An 18,683-nucleotide genomic window follows, 5' to 3' on the forward strand; every position below is an offset into this window, starting at 1 on the left:
ACATTTAAAACACTGGCCAAAGTAAATAAAAATTTTTTTTATTGAATATATATTTTTAAACAAACACATTGTCAATCAATATAACCAATTAACCCCCCTTTATTCCCTCCCATCCCTCCCTCTCCCACCCTCCAAAGACTTCATTCAGCTCCCCTCTCTGGTTTGTTTATACATATTATTCTCTGCATGTTATAAAATTGTACATATCGTTACCTTATTTATCATGTATTCTACTAATAAATTTGTGGGTGTTTATTCAAAACCTGCCAAGGAGTCCAGATCCTTTTGTTGTCTTCTTAAATAATTTGTAAAAAGTTTCCATTCTTCCTTGAACTCATGGTTGTCCTTCTCATGTAATTTATATGTTAACTTTGCCAGTTCTGCATAACTCATCAGTCTTTCTTGCCATTGTTCTTTTATTGGGATTTCCTCATTCTTCCATCTTTGTGCCAACAAGACTCTTGCCGCTGTTGTAGCATACATAAATAAGTTCTTTGTTTTCCTTGGCAGGTCTTGTCCCAGGATCCCTAACAAAAATGCTTTTGTTTTTTTTTTACAAATGTCATTTTGAACATTTTTTTCAATTCATTATATATCATCTCCCAAAACTTTTTTACTTCCCTACATTCCCATAACATATGATACAAAGTATCTTCTTTTTCTTTACATTTCCAACATGTGTTTGATCTGGTTTTATACATTTTTTGCCATCTTAACTGGTGTCATATACCATCTGTACATCATTTTCATATAATTTTCCTTCGAAAAAGAGCAATCTGTAAATTTCAAATCTACCTTCCACAATTTTTCCCAATCCTCAAATTGTACGTTATGTCCTATATCTTGCGCCCATTTAATCATAACTGATTTAACTTCGTCTTTCGTTTCCCATTCTAGCAGAATACTATATGCTTTCTTCAATAGCTTCCCGTCTTCTTCTATAACCTCCTTTTGGAATCTAGAGATTGTATAGCTAAACATTGTGTCACCTGCTTCAACTAGGTCCTTCATCTTATCTGTAATTTTTCCATTTATATTAATTTTGTTTATAAAAATTCCTTTGTTCACTTTTTTCAATTGCCACGCTAGCAATTTTCCCGATTGGTTAGCATGTTCAAAATATTTCTGCTTCATTCTTTTTATTTTCCAACTGATTTCTTCATTAACTATCATGGAATATTGAAAAAAATTCCTTCCAGTAGCACCTTAGAGACCAACTAAGTTTGTCATAGGTATGAGCTTTTGTGTGCATGCACACTTCTTCAGATACCTGAACAAGATTCCAACTTAATATTTTAAGATTTGACCAAAGTATTTTTTTATTTTTTTATTCTTTTACAATTTAGAACACTGTGGAAATATTGAGAAAATTAGTGAGTGCTTTTCTCCTCGCCTCCCAACTCCTCAGCTAAGCCGTACACCGAGTAGACCCAAAAGGACAATCTTTTGGTACTCATGAGCAACTTGTCCACTGCTATCAATGAGTTTTCTCTGAATGTTGCTTAGTCAGGAACCATCCCAAGTAAATAAAATAAAATAGAAAGTGTTGGAACACAACCACAAGGTTGCATGAAAAAAAAAACCCATGTTCGTGGATTGCACAAAAATGTGTAATTATTATTATTATCTACAAACCCTCCCACCCCACAGATATACACCTCTGGTTAGGGAAGGGAAAGAGTCCTCATTGCGAATCTATGTCAGGGTTGAAGAATACTATGCACAATCTTTAAAAATGCATTATGTATATTTTAAAAGGCTAATCTTTTCTCCTTCCATATCTGGTGCCAGGATGGACCTGGCATTGAAAACATTTTTGCTATTAGCAGACAGTGGGGGCTCCTTTTTTTTTTATAGCAACGAGAAAGCAATGATTCTGATTAAGTAAATTCCACTGAACTCTTTCTAGTAAGCATTATTCAGGTCATGAATGCTAATTTGTCCTGCAGGGGGCTGTGGGTAATTACCCAGAAAAACTATCAGTTTTATTGAGTTGCTACAAAATAGTATTGCTGAATGGTGTGCACTTTAAAGGAAGACAACCTTGATATGTGAGCCAGTATGAGAGGAGAAGCTCTGTGTTTTTTTTCTTTCAAAAAATTAAATAATTAAATTAAAGACTTCACAAGGCAAACCCAAAAGAAAACAAGTGACCTTTTCCTTCAGAAAAAAAGAGAAATATTCCAGAATAGTTTTGTTTAATAGTCAAATAACATTTGCATGCAAAATTATGCCTCACAGAAGCGCCACTGTGACACCTACAGCAAGCATAGTTTCTGCATATTTAAAGTTGCGTGGAATCCGAACCATCTTAAAAAAATAAAATTGAAGCAAATGTGTCACATTGGCTGCATTCCAGCAGCCCCACAGAAGTGCTGACATTTCTAAAATCGAGATAATTTAATCCCATATGGGAATCCATACCACAATTATATTGTCCCTGTTCCGACACAGTCCTGATTTTGCACTTCTTTTAAGCCTAGCTTTTTATAATTTTAATTCCCTTCACCAATAAAGCAATTTGCATTCACAAGAGTCTTCTTGGCTAAGTGAGACAGAGGGAGGCAAGGAGGAGGAAGGAGAAAAGGGGGTGGGGAGTAAGGGAGAGAGAATGAGAGAGATCTGCTATGTGACCTGGGTCTCTTTACAGTTGATTACAAGGAAACAACCTCTTCTACAAAACCATTTTGCTCATCTGTTTTTAATTGATACAGAGCATTGTGCTACAAATCACGAGGGGACTAAAATGTCCAACAGGCCTGAGGATAACCATTCTTTTCCTTTTTAAAGAAGGTTTTACATGACAAACATAACATGTACAGACGATATCTGTATATGCACAGATACACAGGATGTAAGAGAGAAACGTGCTAAGAGGAAGGCATGCTTGGCACCTCCACACCGTGATCAACTTCTGCCCGGAAACCAATGTCCCCACTGTGGAAGGATGTGTGGATCCAGAATTGGCCTCCACAATCACTTACGGACTCATTGTTAAAACCGTGTTTATGGAAGACAATCTTACTCAGATACGAGGGATCGCCAAAGAAAGAAAGAAAGAAAGATGTACATATTAAGCATGGAGAGGAACAGCTTGTATTAAAATCTCTCTTAGGAATTAATCAAAAAGCATTCAGAAATTTATTATTTGCCTCTGCAGAATGAAAACCAAAAGCTGCAGTCAGAAGAAGCTATCAGAATATGGCATGAGTCATAATAAAAAGGAATGAATGGGGAAACCCTTAGGCTCCTGCAGCTGTTGGAAATTCTCACCTTCATTGGAATCACATTTTTAAATACTAAAAAATGACCTGCCTTTCAAACAAATGTTATTCACCATGTAATTAACATCAAGTATACACAATGGCATACACAGTAGGGCCGTGGGTGGCGGTGTGGGTTAAACCACTAAGCCTAGGGCTTGCCGATCAAAAGGTTGGAGGTTCGAATCCCCGCGAACGGGGTGAGCTCCCATTGCTTGGTCCCAGCTCCTGCCAACCTAGCAGTTCGAAAGCACGTCAAAGTGCAAGTAGATAAATAGGTACTGCTACAGCGGGAAGGTAAACGGTGTTTCTGTGCACTGCTCTGGTTTGCCAGAAGTGGCTTTGTTATGCTGGCCACATGACCTGGAAGCTGTATGCCGGCTCCCTCGGCCAATAACGCAATATGAGCATCGCAACCCAAGAGTTGGTCACGACTGGACCTAATGGTCAGGGGTCCCTTTACCTTTACACACAATGGCTGTTTCCCCTTCAAAACACAGCTCATCCCATACTAGGAATGGGCAAGTGCCGAATCTGTAGCCTATAAGTCATTTGCTCCCAAATAGTTACAATTTATCAATGGGAAAATGAACCAGGAGTCAGAGTGCAAGTTCATGCATTTCATATTTAGCAATGCGGGTTTCAGCAGCCATTACAGCAGTTGTATTAGATGATGATAGTGATGACAATGGTAAAAATCCATGATTGCTTCGGAGTTCAAGTTCACACATTACAATTTTAGCAATCATATTCGTAGCAGTAGATGGTGATGAATTGTAACGTTTACAGAGTTTGCCGCCTTAAAGCATTTTGCTGACATTTGACTTGTAGATAAGAGCCAGGGTGGTGTAGTGGTTAGAGTGTCGGACTAGGACCAGGGAGACCAGGGTTCACAACCCCACTCAGCCATGATGGTCAGTGGGTGACCTTGGGTCACCTAACCTACCTTGCAGGGTTGTTGTGGGGAATGATTGAGCAGCGAGGGAACTATGTACACTACCTTAAACTCCGTGTGTGTGATATAAGTGCAATGATGTCATGGGCTGGTTGGATGCGGAGGAACGGTGGGAGGAACCAGCTGGGGAACCATCACAGGAAGAAGGGTCAGAGCCTGGGGAGTGGTAGTGATGAGTGGGCAGAGGGAGAAGACAAGGAACAGGAGGTGTTGGAAGCTGAAGAGGTAACAGGACTTAGTGAGCTGGGGAGGCGGCGGCTGGGGCGCCCTGCAGGCTGCGTGCTACATGCACCCAACGCAGTATTTTCAGGCAGCGCTGGGCCCGTCTGCTGGAGGGCGCCCTGCAGTCCCAGTGCTTCCCATGACCCTCTGCTCCCCCTGCCCCCTTCCTCCGGTACTGGATGAGTGGGAGGAAGGAGGCCAAGAGGCAGAGATGAGTCAGGCTGGTGAAGAGTCATGGATGTCCCCCCTTCTTGCTGCAACAAACTCCCCTCCTTCCTCCCCCAGGAACCAGAAGAGGGCTGAAACAGGTGGAGCAGCGGTAGGTTGCACACAGGCACAGTCTCCAATTGCTTGAAAAAAAGGCCCTGGAGAGGAGGGGACATAGACAGCTGTGGGGAGGTGGTACTTTCAGCCTTGGCAACTGATTCATGGGGCAAGACCTACTGGGGATGAGCTGCTATGCTCTTTAGGCCTGACATTTTAAGTGCACTTCAAAGCTCCATTGAGTTCAGTGGAACTGTAAATATGCAAAATATTGCACTGTTTATGGTATTTTCTATATATTTTCCAACCAATTTTTTTTGGGGGGGGGTCATGCTCTCTATGGTTCTTAAATGGATGGGTGAGTACATATGGAAAGGACATTCACATTAAAACAGTTAACACTGACTGGAAGTAAAGCAGCATTAATGGCAGCATGTTTATTTTCGAAATCTCTGGAGGAAGAAGGGTATTTAATATTCAAGCCAGCTGCATTTATTATAAAGGATAGGAGAGCTTCGATGTAAAGGAATACCAAGCTGTGACAATAATTTTAATTAATCTGAAGACCGGTTCCTCTTCTTATGTCTGGCTTTGCAATAAATTCTGACCAGTAAGGAAATAATGCTATTGAATTCAATGATGCTGTGGATTTCCACAAGCTAGGGACAGATGGCTGCCTTTTCAGAGGGCTGAGGGTGGTATAATAGAGGGAGCCTTGCTCAGAGTGTACACCAGTGTTCTGCATTTAGTTTGATACGCTTCTTGTGGACATGGCATTCTTTTTGTCATGCCTCCTTCACAGAAAGCATGAGAACTCTGCAAAAGTGTGTGTGTGTGTGTGTGTGAGAGAGAGAGAGAGAGAGAGAGAGAGAGAGAGAGAGAGAGAGAGAAAGAAAGAAAGAAAGAAAGAAAGAAAGAAAGAAAGAAAGAATATAAATCAAGGAGCATGTGTGTTTATCTTAGGAGTTTGGAGCTACAAGTTTAAGAAGGGGATAAATACTTTTTTAAAAAGCCCTGAATGTGCTCTTGAGAGACACTGCAGGGTTTCCTCACAAGATCACGTGACCATGCAATGACATATGGTGACATGAACGTCCCAGGTAGTCCTGCTTGGAAGGGATCTTGCGTACAAAGAGCCTGACACTGCTGAGAGGGCACGTAAAGCAATGTTTTAGAGCCAGCCCAAGCTGCCGAAGAAAAACCAAGGACTATTCAAGAACTTTGCAGACACTCTGAGTAACGTGTCAAATACTCAACCAAAACTGCAGTGATGCTAATCACATCAAACCAAACGATCCATACTTCAGCCCTTTAAAATCAGCGAAGAGCAGAGCTGATATTCAAAGTCAAATGGCCAAATTGTATGCTGACTCTGTGCTTTGGCTATCTCAGCGTTCAATGGCTTACTGGTTGAGTACCAAACAAAAACATACAAACTTAAGAACAAACAGCATGGTAAACGGATGAGTTCAATCTAACTTGCTCGGCCAATTAAATATGGGATTTTGCTTAAATGAATTTTGCTTATATTATACCTCAAACCCTCCCCCCCATCAGTGAAACGTGTTTTTTTCTCCTTTCAATTCTTGAACGGAGCTGAGAGAGGGCTCTTCATTTATCTCATTATAGCAAAATCCTCTGGGATGTTCCCCTGTGAAGGCCTACTAAAATGTATTAAAGCCATGCAAGAGTATTACTGTCTGCACAGGAGACCATGTTGCTGAATTTTGCCCTTATGTCGTGGCATTCCTGATGACACAAAATGAGCAAGGAACTCTTTCCAAGTCCATGGTAAATGGTCATCATACACTCTGGAAAACAAACAGGCAGACTTCCCAGAATGTATGTTCAAAGTATCGTGACTACCATGAATTGTTCTGAGAATCTGAAAATGGGAAAGTCAGGGACAGTTTGCATTATTTTCTGAACTTTATGATAAAATAATGCAGAAACAAAACTCTGGAGGAATCAATTTCATGTCTCAATTTCACTTTCGTCATAATCCTGCTTTCTAATCGTAATCAGCTGGAAGCTTTATTTTCTTTTTAAAAATCGATAGGCTCAGAAAGGCACCTATCCTCAAAATCTATATTTTTTGGAATATATATAAAAAATCCTTCATGGTTCCACTTAAAGAGAAAACGAATAGCATATGTATTAGTGGCAGGATGTTTGTCAAGTTAACACTTCTGTTTCCAATAAGAGTTTCATTTTTCAGGAGTTTGGTGCTCTACCCAGTTGGAGTTGTCATGAGGTGCACTTGATTCTGTTTTGAGATGATGCAAAGGCCCCCAGGAAACATAACTGTGATAATATATATTCAGCACTGGTGTCAAAATGGAAAAGTAAACACTACTGGGGTTTGTAAAACTTGACAACATTAAACCTGGTCTACCTTTTGGTCCCATAAAAACAGGAATAGCTAATAAGATATAGGTATGCTCATGGATATTAACATATTCTACTTTGCATTGGTAGTATTCATGATCAATCTGGGATGTGTGTGTATTTATATATTGGGATCTACCAACAGTTTTTCCTATATAGCTGCTGCTCACTCCAGGCTGTGAAAGGCTCAAGATGAAAACTAAAAAAGAAAAAAAAGTTCTCAAAAACAATGGAAGAACTTCCTGACAGTAAGAGCTGTTCGGCAGTGGAATTTGCTACCAAGGAGTGTGGTGGAGTCTCCTTCTTTGGAGGTCTTTAAGCAGAGGCTTGACAGGCATATGTCAAGAATGCTTTGATGGTGTTTCCTGCTTGGCAGGGGGTTGGACTGGATGGCCCTTGTGGTCTCTTCCAACTCTATGATTCTATGATAATCCATAGTTAGATTTTAACATATCCACATTTTATGTACCGGTAATTTGTAGACTGAGCCTGAAGAAGGAACCTGTGTTCTAAAATGCACTGAGCTAAAATAAATCTCATTAGCCGGCAGTCTTGAGAATAAGTTTCTCCCCTTTTGCATTTCTTCATAATCATTTAGGCAATCATTTGTGCATCCACAGCCATCCTCCTTTTGCATTTTTAGGAAAGCAACAGTTTATTTGTAGGAAAGCAGCAGTTTGTTCTGCTTAAATTAGCAACTGCAACAAGCTTTACGCAAGAGTTACTTGGCCAAAGAACAGGCCAAGGAAAGAAAGTTTTACCTGCTGGTGTATATAAATCATTCATAGATAAATGAGGGTGAGGTCTTGTGTACCGAATAAAGTGAAACAAAGCTCTTTCAGAAGATTATAAGGTCTGGGTTTGATTCCATTTGCACCGGTAGAGATCAGGATTAACGCCATGGAATCCCGCAGTGTGTGAGAGACATTAATCAGGCTAAACTTGTTCCTATTGAGAGCTGGATTAATGCTTTCTGCGATCACAGCTTAAGTGAATATTTCACCTTCGAAAGGTTATGTCAATAACAGACATACGAAGCAAGTGAGGTAACCCTATTCATGCCAGGTGAACAGAATATGCCTGCATTTCCCTGACCTGTCATAATATATACAGCTAAGCTTTAAAATACTCCTAGGTGAGAAGCCAATTTTGATATCCAGCACAATTCAGCTTCTTGGCTTCTCTTTCGGATAGCTGCAGTTGTTTTCTGTTAAGGGTCTGGTAACCCCTCGGAATCTGAAGCTGACACAAAAGGGGTGCCCTTCGTTTATTTACAGCCTGGACAGCTATAAAAGTAGGAAGTTTAGGTGTGAATCTTCTGGTGACAGTCCCGCTCAATAAATATATGTTCTCTCCTGCTAGACCTCTTCCTCTGCAGAAGTGACAAATGATTCACTCTTGGTGCTTATTCAGTTCTGACCCTCACCTGAACACATCAATTTCAACAAATGGTATAACATTCAGCTGGTCCCCACTGGTTTCTTTCTAGAAACTGAGGAGAAAGCAGCTTTGAATCCTAAATGTTAAGGGCTGGAATTCTTTTGTCAGGTAGGCCATCCTACCCTATTCAAGATTTTTTTTTTGGGGGGGGGGGACAAGTGAGAAGACAGAGTGTCAAACAACAATTCTTTCAGGTCAGGACTTCCCATGTCCATTTGTGTTCTTAAAAGGAGATGGCATTGTGGAATGTGACGAGTTCAAACATTATCACCAGGTTTGTCATTAGAAGGTCACATGAGGCACACACTTGGTCCTAATTCCCATGAGTGTATTTCTTCCCTATTCAGTTCCTGACCTCCCCGTGTTAAGCAAGGAAGGACCTGCTCTGTTAATTTGTGATGGAGCTCTCATCATGTTAGTAGAGCCTTGCTGGATCTTAGAAAGAAGGCCCATCCAGTCCAGCATCCTACTCTTACTATGACCAGCCAAATGCCTATTTGCTGCCCCCACTCTTTCTGCCCTGGCTGGCAGAATGTGGCAAGGCAGCAGGTGTGGCAGTAGCTCCACCGCTGCACTAAGCTCACCAGCACTACTGCCCTGACAGGGTTATGATTCAAGTTTCAGCTTCATTGGATGACTCTAGTTTCCAGCGTGCTGAGAGAGGGAGGGAAAAATATATCTGTATCCACTTGCACCACAATTTCATGCACCTCTAATATGTACAACCTTAACGTGTGTGTTTTTCTAAACTAAAAAGTCCCAAATGTTGTAACCTTTCCTCACAGGGCCAGCCACTTTTGCTGACGAACCAGAGGGGAAAATCAACAACAGAAAGTGAGGCCTAGATCAGGCATCCCCAAACTGCGGCCCTCCAGATGTTTTGGCCTACAACTCCCATGATCCCTAGCTAAGAGGACCATTGGTCAGGGATGATGGGAATTGTAGTCCAAAACATCTGGAGGGCCGAAGTTTGGGGATACCTGGCCTAGATGGTCCACTTCTGGAGCGGGAGCAAAAGGAACATGGCACTGACATGCCAGCACTAGATGCGACGATGCTATGTCCAAAGCTCCTTTGTTTCCCTGATATGCCCACAAAAAATATACCGCATATGGTGGCACTCTATACCAGGCCTGGGCCTGACATAGTTAATTTCTGCCTATGGATTGCAATGGGAGGGATAAAGGTAAGAACTGCCTCCTTGCCCACAGCAAGATGGCAGGTCAATGAATGTGGTCTTTACTCCACCAGCAGATTACTCCCCTCACCATAAATGAACATTAAGATTGCTGTGCCCAACATATTTTGCATGGGTATCCTCAAACTACTGTACTGCTCCCACTGATTCTCCTGACTTGCAACAATGAGCTTGTCACTGCACAGCCTCCAGATGTTGCCAATATGGTGCCTTCCAGATGTTGCTCCCATCTTTGATCATTGGCTATGGTGGTATGGCTGATGGGAATTGTAGTCCAACAATATCCAGAGGGTACCATTTGGGCTACTCCTCATACAAAAATATGTCCATCGGTACACTTTTGCTTTGGCAAAAGTAAGCAAAAATAAAAGTATTTAAGGAGGCCAAATGGAAAGGAACATTTTTTTATATATATATAAAAACCACACACACTTGATTAAGTAGCATAGGCCTTCTTCAAACAAGCAAGAAAATAGCAGTTGCTAAATAGCCTACAATCACATGGAGGGCCTGAGCTGAAGGAAGGATTTAGCCTGTCATCCTTCATCTCAAGTGCAGCCTTCATTTTAATCCAGTTGTCAATAATTTGCTTGCGCGCTTGACAGTTGTTACATAAAGTCAGTGATTCATACAGTTTTAAGTATTTTTGCACCTCACATTGTGCCGTGAAAATACAAGCTCAATGAGAAACAACAGTAACCACAACTCAGCAAAATAAGCCTGCCCTGCTGGAGGAAAGACACACCCAAATGCCGTGGGAGACCATATAAGCCTAACTGAATGATACACCTTACTGCCTGGAAGCTAGCATGTGAGAATGAGCTAGGAACTCAGCATGTCATAAAGGAAACCTCCAGGCTAGCTTTGGACCTGTCATGCTAGTTTTCTGTGGACAGGGAGCTGATGGTGTGTGTGTTTTAATAAAGGTAAAGGGTAAAGGGACCCCTGACGATTAGGTCCAGTCGTGACCGACTCTGGGGTTGCGCGCTCATCTCGCATTATTGGCCGAGGGAGCCAGCGTATAGCTTCCAGGTCATGTGGCCAGCATGACAAAGCTGCTTCTGGCAAACCAGAGCAGCACATGGAAACGCCGTTTACCTTCCCGCTGTAGCGGTTCCTATTTATCTACTTGCATTTTGACGTGCTTTCGAACTGCTAGGTTGGCAGGAGCTGGGACCAAGCAACGGGAGCTCACCCCGTCACAGGGATTCGAACCGCCGACCTTCTGATCAGCAAGCCCTAGGCTCAGTGGTTTAACCACAGCGCCACCTGGGTGTGTTTTAATGGAAACAGATAATTCAGAAATGGCATGCCTCACGTGCATTCCAGTGATGAAGCTCCCAGAGTGCTTCACCTGAGGATAGGGTTGCCAGACTCAATAGAGGACAGGACTTCTGTGCCTTTAATTGCCCTGCTCTCTTTTGAGTCTGGAAACCTTAAAGAGAAACCAGCAGACCCTTTGTTTAATTTCCAAGCAAAGGGTCTGCTGGTTTCTCTTTGAGGTTTCCAGACTCAAAAGGGAGCAGGGCAATTAAAAGCACAGAAGTCCTGTCCTCTATTGAGACTGGCAACCCTACTAAGGATGGGGGAGAAATTCAGTTCTGTATGCATTAAAAACTGACATAATGTGCACCTTCCAAAGCAATACGCGAATCAAAACACAGCCATCCTTCCAAATTTGCACTCCTCCAAGTTTTGCAATGCAGTTCTCCAGCCATGGCGTGTGCATAAAAACACATATACTAAAGTGTCCCTAGAAATGCATAAAAGATTGAAAGAACATTCTATTTTACCCCCCAAAAATGCATTGCATTTGAGGGCACTGCTTTGCAAACATTATTATATTGGACAAAAATGCACACAAAAATGTGCATGTAAGGGTAAATTTGCACAAAAATGCTGATTGATTTTCAGAAGGGCATTTTAAAAAAAATCACAAACAGATGTAGAAACATGGAGGAGTGAACTCAAGATTGCAACGGTGAGAAACTGGAGGAAGAGTTTAACCCAGGCATCCCCAAACTTTGGCCCTCCAGATGTTTTGGACTACAATTCCCATCATACCTGACCACTGGTCCTGTTAGCTAGGGATCATGGGAGCTGTAGGCCAAAACATCTGGAGGGCCGCAGTTTGGGGATGACTGGTTTAACCTATCCTCGGACCCCCCATGTTACTCTGAATATGTAGAAGCATAATGACATAACACACAATGAAATGTCTGCACTTACGGTATATATGTGAATCACAGCATTTATAAGAATCCTATGGGGCACATACACACTCACAGAGGAATTGTCTCGAAGACTCCCGTGATTAAGTGGTAGCACAAAACCGCACCTCAGTAGCTAGGAGTGTGGCAGCCAGCAATGCTTTATTAGGCCGCAGAGTATAATGCTGTAATGTACCTCTCTAATATATGTCATGTTCCTTCTTATTGTTTCCTTTATAGAATGAAATATGTAGGGCAAGCTTCATGTGTTATAGCCTTCCAAAATTAGAGGGTAACAAACTGTCCTTATTATCCAATGCATTGGATATACAGCCATAAATCAAAGAAACCATTGCAAGTGTGCATCTGGTGGTTTCTTAAGTCAAGGGAAACCTAACTTCTTCGTGTACCTGCCTGCAGCTATTCTTGAACAGAACAGCAAGACAAAATTATTACACTTCCTGCCCTGGCCATTTTTTATTGTAGGGCCCTAGCCATTATTTTGTTGCTTATTGACAGGAAATGTGGGATTTATAGAGTCTGGCTCAATGCAAATATTTAGAGATCTTATATATTTTTTCCTCGCCCCCCCCCCCCGGCACCTTCATTCAAAAAACCCCAATCTCTAAGCCGGAACAATCATAGCCAAATCAAATTTTTGATGGGGTTGTTTTCCCTTTGAAAACTGGAATTTGTGGCTTTCTTCCAGAGGGAGCTACACCGGTCACAGACAATTTATGAAGAATAGCTGGCTTGTTTGTGAAGCAAATATTTGTAATCTGACGAAATTATTAATGTCACAATGTTAACTCTTGTTGCATGAGTACAGTTAGCTGGACTGACACAGCAATTGCATTCAAAGGACCGGCCTCTTTTGTCTGCTTACTCAAACTGCCAGTCCAATTTGGGGGAGGCAAATTTCAGCAAAGACTTTGATACTGAACAAAATAGGTACAAAAAGAATCCTAGTCTGATTAAACATTGATGAAAGATTCAGTGATTCCAAACACTTGCCGGATTCAAAGGTTGTGGTTTTATTCTATTTTCAGCCAGTATTAAGAAATATCCTGCTCACTACAGCTTTAAGGCCAAAGGGTTTCTGCACATAAGTCCATGTAAATGAATGGGGCCCTTGCAAAAGAAAAAGAAAAAACCCACACTGCTACATTCTTTGTGCAATACCCATTCATTTCAATGGGCTCTGTACAGGTGAACTTCCCCATGGACTGTGCCCATGTTCATTTTGTCTACAGTCTATATTATGTGGGATTTAGTTATTAGCCATCTTTCTAGGAACAAAAATCTTTTTCATTAAGTTTTATTAAGACTTTTCATAATACATTACAGTAAAAGACCAACTAATCTGCGGTAAACAAAAAAACCATAAACATAAAAAGGAAAGATAAAAAAAACACAAAGCCCTCTTTTGCAGATAAATCTTAACTTGTTCCACACAGAGAAAGGTGAACCCTCCCAGCTTGCACCTGGGAGATTTGTCTCCAATCCTCCCCACCCTGGGAGATCTTCTCTTCCCTGCATCTCACACACAGTCCTTTGTCAACTATCCATCACCTTCATCTGCCATGTTAACCCCATCTTTAACCCTGAATAGAGGACCACAAAAATTACAAAAGACTAGGAACAAAGTTCTTAAATCCACATGCAGAGTGGAATTGTGGTTGTTCACCTAAAGAAAGGAGATAGACCACTTTCTATCCACTGAGGGCTATCCCAATGAAGCCAAATGTTGGAAGATTCAGGGCATACAAAAGAAATGGCTTGTATGGAATTCTAGACTATGGAATTTGCTCCCAGCAACTAGTAATGATGGCTACAAAATGCCTTCAGTAGCAAAGAAGGTATTCTTGTACCTGTTGCTGGGAATCAGAAGGGGGGAGAGTGCTGTTGCAATCATGCCCTGCATGTAGACTTCTCAAAGGCAAGTGCCTGGGCACTGTGAGAACAAAATGCAGACCCTTTGGTCTGGTGCAGCAGGGCACTTGTGTCCTTCGGGTGAAGAACACAAGAGCCCTGCATCCTGTCCTTCCCTAAGTTAGAAATGCCAGTGGCTGCATTGTTGATTCCCAGTACACTCCTATACATGTCTATATAAAAGGAAGTCCCACTGAGTTCAGCAGGACGGCAAGCCTATGAGAGTCCACTGCCAGAGACCCACTAGAGCCTGCTCTCCCAAACTTGAGTCTCCAGTTGTTTTTGGACTACAGTTCCCATCATCCCTAACTAGCAGGACCAGTGGTCAGGGATGATAGGAACTGGAGTCCAAAAACAGCTTGGAGAGCCAAGTTTTGGGGATACCTGCACTAGAGGATAGTTTGCCTAGGGCAGGGGTCAGCAACCTTTTTCAGCAGTGGGCCGGTCCACCGTCCCTCAGACCATGTGGTGGGCCGGACTATATTTTGTAAAAAAATAATGAATGAATTCCTATGCCCCACAAATAACCCAGAGAGGCATTTTAAATAAAAGCACACATTCTACTCATGTAAATACACGCTGATTCCCGGATCATCCGCGGGCCAGATTGAGAAGGCGATTGGGCCACATCCGGCCCACGGGCCTTAGGTTGCCTATCCCTGGCCTAGGGTCTTCTTAAACCTGGAACCAGTCTTGACCCTTCCATTTAGAGTTCTGTGACTTGTGTTTCCACACAAACAGGTATGTTGCCCTCTCGGTCTGTGTGTCAGGTTTTGAATGACTGAATTCCTTAGCAATGCAGGTTAGCTAAGCTGAGAAAGAAGGGGAATCCCCCCAACTTCAGAAAGCAAGTTTTAGTTTCTGCTGGAGATAAACAAAGGGCCTGTTAGTACAAGCACCTCTGGCAGAGGTAGCTAGTGCACTCCAGTATGTGGAAATAGTTGTTTGACATCCAACGCAGTGCGTTGAACTCTGCCGGCATTCCCTTTTTGGCATGCTGTTGCCAGAGGGTCAAGACACCCCTCTCATAACGATGTTGCAGAATATCCTCGGGTGCATTTCTGTGTTTGTTAGGAGCTGGCTATTCTGGAATCAGTGAGCAAGCTGAAACTCAGGCACTGCTCCTCTGGGGCTTAAATTGTGCAACCAGTGAGCTGGTTTTCCATGCGGGCATTGAATTCTCCGGTGCTGCAATCTATGCAGTCACAGTATCAGAAATAAAGAAAGAGCGCATCACGGCACACTGAACCATTTGGAGGCCCCGGTAATCACAAATGCCATGCTACTTGTCCAGGAGCTCAGTGGCTTCTTCTGAGAGGCTCAAGCAGGTGCCATTGCAAGCGCGACTGTTTATATATAGCCAAATAAGTTCAGGCTGTAGGATTTCTTCAGCAGTTACCACTGGTCCTGGCTTCCTGCATTTATTGGTTGCAGAATATAGAATTGTATGAATTGTGAGGGTACCTTTTTTCCCCTTTGATGATGGAATGGAAAACCTTGTCAAGTGCACAGACCTGGGGACAGCGAGCACAGGGGGTGGGGGGAAACAGACGGCAGCTAGGATGAAGGCTGGCAGTCTAAGAGAGGACCTGCTGAGGTTCCTCAGCTGGTGACGCTGCATCATGATCATCACACTGTTGCCACCAGACAACCTGATTCTGAGCCAGTGAGATCACAGGTTGTGGCATCAGTGGCCACCTGTGAACGACTCCTCCCCTCTATAAGGTGTCCAGGTGCCGCAGGGAATAACTGGCCTCCCGTTCAAGTCAGATAGTGCCTGGGAAATGTCAAGTGACTGATGCTTACATCATCCCAAAATTTCAAAAGGCAGTATAATTATAGTTCCTGCATTGCAGGGGGTTGGACTAGATGACCCTTGGAATCCCTCCCAGCTCCACAATTCTGCAATGTGATGATTGTATGAATATCTGAACCTTTTGAAGATAGCGTTTGGAAAGGAAATGACAGTACTTTCATTGAGTAACCTTGAATTTCTGTAATTCCTCTCCTAAGCAACTCTCCTTCCATATATTCCCCAACCACTCTGGACGGCTTCCAACAGATATAAGAACACTATAAAACATCAAACATTAAAACCTTCCCTATACAGGGCTGCCTTCCGATGTCTTCTAAACATTGTATATTTATTTATCTGCTTGACATCTGATGGAAGGGTGTTCCACAGAGAGGGTGTCACTACTGAGAAGGTCCTCTGCCTGGTTCTCTAACTTCGTATCTTGCAGCAAGGGAGCCACCAGAAGGCCCTTGGAGCTGGACCTCAGTATCTATGGCCATGGCCTCCACCCCACCCTCCTTAAGAGCTACCAGTGCTGCTAACAGACATTTTACACAATTTTGTGCTGCTATTTCTGATTGCCAACATATGTAGACTTGTTGTGTACCGTATGTACATAATGACAGGCCACAGTTTACCAAACTGCAACCATGCTGGAGGTACAGCATTGTGGGCGCCAGCACTGCCCCCCTCCCCCCTCCATCTTGCTCCAACATGGCTACAATTCCGCCATTTCCAAAGGAGAATCATTGCAACCACGGGTTCCTCTGAGATCATATAGGCAGGCCTGTGTCCTTGTTGAAGTAATGCTTGGCTTGAATTAAAGCCTCAGGCATGCAAAATCTAAATACATTTTAAAAATCCCCCACATAAATTAATCTACGGGATAAAACCTTGAAATAACATTTCTGAAAGCTTACATATCATTCTGAGATAGATCAAATGACCTAGGCTTGTTACTGGTGCTGTGTGTGGTTCCCTCAGATAAAGGTAGCTAACATCAGTCCTAACTCAAGACATTTAAATAATAATAATTTCTCTTTTTCTCAGGCCTCCGCAATTAAATCAAGATTCACCACATTCACATTTTGAATGGGAATTCCACTGCTTTCTTATTTATCTTCAACATTACCTTTGAACTGCTACATTCTGACCAAGATAGATGGGATATTTGCATGCTATCCATATTTATAATCTTCCTTTCCTCAGCCTCAAATCTCCCCATTTGTTGCCCTGGAAGACATATACTATGTGTTCAAAAGGGCTTCTCTCTTTTTTAAAAAAGAGCGAGAGAGAGAGAAAGAGAAAGAGATGGATAAGAAGGCTTCCCCTTTCAAAACTGGGCAGAATAGGTGGCCACTAGGTGAATTCATGCTGTTGAAGGGCTTAGGAGACCGGAACAATCCTCATCTCTTTTCTGTGTGACAGAAACTGTAATTAATGGTTTCTCCTGTTGTGGCTAAAGAGAATGGGGAACGATGGAGTTGACAGGCATTTTATTAATGGCTTCTGCCATCTTTAGTATACATAAAAGGCCCCCTTTCTGGCTCCAGCACTTGGTTGAAGGAGTGTGTGTGTGTGTGTGTGTAGGAAATGTTGAAGATGGATGGAAAATAAAGGCAATCTGTCCATGGCTGCTGAAAGTTGGGTCTTCAATAATAAAATTAAAACTATTGTGACAGTTCCTATTGTGCCTTTTAACCACCTGCCTCCTGCTGGTCCAATCAATAATGACATCTGCAGGGATGTTGTCATCCTTACCTAGTCCCTCTCTATTTAACAACAAAACCTGTCAATATTGTGTCTCATGGCTGCTTCGCCAAGAAGATTTATCATCTGGCTAGGTGGTGCTACATATTTGAGTGACTGCTGCCCTGTTGTTGTACTGGGAACCTATAGGGGATAGATATTCAGCATGAGGCACAAGGAATTAGACATGCATCACCCAGAAGTGTCAATGAGTTGCTGGGGCTAATCTGTAGAGCACAGGACTGGAAATTTCCTCGGAGGCCTTGGCTATGCTCTAGAAATTAAAGTGACAGAAAAGGAGTGCCAAATTCAATAGGACGAGGCTCCCTAAGCTGTGCTAGCAAATTATTCCATCCTAAAAATGGTATGCACATCTCTTACTAATGAAGAAAGGATGGGAGATTATTTCCAAGTATAGCAGGATGTATAGCAGATGAAAAGATTCATCAATATGGACAAAGGCACTGGAACCTCAGACATTAGCCAGCATGTCAGAGATAAGCAATAAGAGGCCATTTCTTGAGAACTGACCAGGAGAAATAAAGCCCATCAAAAAGCGACAGTCTTGTGCTCTGGCTGGGGAAGAGATACTAGCCTAGATGATGGACAATCTCCCCTCTCAGAGCCAGCTGCAGCCAATGCTTCTGAGAAAAGTTCACTTATGCTTCTGTACAGCACAAATTTGGACTTCCTTTGCCCGAAAATGTGGGCTATTGGGGCTGATTGCTAAGTAAGAAAGATAGCCAGGGGAATGGCTGGACACACTCAATAGCTGGACAGTGACTTCAAGCAGGCATGATGAACAGGATCTCCACTGATTAATCTTTTCCATATAAGTCACAAAATTGAGCCCTGAATTCCTAGGAGAGCTGGATGTAGTACCTAATGGTTATGCTTGTATGAACAAGCCATCACACATCAAACACCATAGATAGAAGCTGATGGAAATGCCCTTAAAAAAAGAAGAAGCTTGTCACAGTGGAATCAGTTCACACGTTCAGCACTGAGTGAGAAGAAATTAAAGGATGTACACGCATGTGTGAACTGGCGCCCAGTCTCAGAGCTTCTTGGCATCAGATTTTTATGGCACTTCACAGACTTCAACAAGCATTCCTCCTTCTCTGACTTTGTCTGTGCGTCTGGGTGTGTGCAGAATGTTTTTACTTTGTCACTGGCGTATTGTTGATTCAGTGGTTTAGTTAGACTCAGTTAGAATGAAAGCACCTTACCACATGGATTCACAATAATGCAATCAGAAAAAACATGG

At 42.4% G+C, this 18,683-nt stretch overlaps 1 long non-coding RNA gene across 1 annotated transcript in view; it reads right to left on the reverse strand.

Annotated features, from left to right (window-relative positions):
- The window catches only part of LOC132592430 (uncharacterized), a 268,149-nt gene that overhangs the window by 105,801 nt on the left and 143,665 nt on the right, over nt 1-18,683 (reverse strand). The window lies entirely within an intron of this gene.

The sequence above is a fragment of the Zootoca vivipara genome, chromosome 7 (assembly GCF_963506605.1).
Source record: "Zootoca vivipara chromosome 7, rZooViv1.1, whole genome shotgun sequence".
Classification (NCBI taxonomy): Eukaryota; Metazoa; Chordata; class Lepidosauria; order Squamata; family Lacertidae; genus Zootoca; species Zootoca vivipara.